At 32.6% G+C, this 963-nt stretch overlaps 1 protein-coding gene across 2 annotated transcripts in view; it reads right to left on the bottom strand.

Annotated features, from left to right (window-relative positions):
* Nucleotides 1-768: 768 nt before the first annotated feature.
* Nucleotides 769-963, bottom strand: part of GRIA2 (glutamate ionotropic receptor AMPA type subunit 2) — a 288,216-nt gene continuing 288,021 nt past the window's right edge. For both annotated transcript variants that reach the window (XM_082243100.1, XM_082243099.1), the window contains exon 16: nucleotides 769-906. The gene's annotated coding sequence lies outside the window, so the exon portion shown is untranslated. The remainder of the gene's footprint in view (nucleotides 907-963) is intronic.

Below are 963 nucleotides of genomic sequence, written 5' to 3'. Positions count from 1 at the left end.
TGATTATTTTCACTGGGCAAACTAACCAATTACTTGAAAATAAATATGTTAAAAACAATATTATCATCATTTTTAATCTAAAATAATTTTTAAAGGTTAGAGTTATTTTTATTACCAGACATGATAATACCATATTATACAATCTCATTTTCTAGCATTATTATTTTAATTTAGTGAATGTATATTTGGTTTGGAAAATATGAAAGTAATGCTGTAACCCTTATGTTCCTTTTAGAGTAATTTTTATGTTATATACACCCAGAATGGAAGCTATTTTTTTTGAAAAGCCATTGTATCCTTTTTTGAAAATACTAAAAAAAATTTCTTTCATGTTAAATGTTTTATTTTTCTTTTTATCTTATAAAATGTCACATCTTGATGCAGTTGATGTCAAGTGTGCTTAAGTCATATGAATCAAGAAACTAACAACGGTGGCTTCAGAAACTGGTGTGTTGTCTGTACAACGATTTTAGTCTGATTAGACAGATCTTCCAATTTTAGCTATGCATGTCAGTCAAGCTTCATCTTGAAAGGTGTAGAAAATTGAGCTGTGTTTCTGCTCTACAGTTTTGTTTCCCTTTTTTATTTTCACCCAAGCCTCCATTTTGTTACTCAAGATGAGATCCATAGGGGCAGACAGAATTCTTGCTCCAAAAAAAGTCTTCAAGATATTGGATGCCTCTTTCACCACGTTGACAAAAAACGCACAAGAAAGACCATTGTGTAAGGCACTCAAAAGGTTCTTATCAATCACGAGAGATCAGTCACACTGACATTCATTCTCATGCCAGGACTCACTGCATGCACTGCTTTTGGAAATTCTGGTGTCAGAACACGTCCATTTTCCCCAGCACTTCCTGTAATTGACAGCCTTGCCTTGTTCCTCATGACATCACTCATGGATATCTTAAACATAAAGGGAAAAATAGGATATGTGATATAATGCATGCTGATTCATTAAAA

The sequence above is a fragment of the Pelophylax lessonae genome (genome assembly GCF_965119305.1).
Source record: "Pelophylax lessonae genome assembly, chromosome: 1".
Taxonomy (NCBI): Eukaryota; Metazoa; Chordata; class Amphibia; order Anura; family Ranidae; genus Pelophylax; species Pelophylax lessonae.
This window is presented reverse-complemented; position numbering and strand designations above follow the sequence as displayed.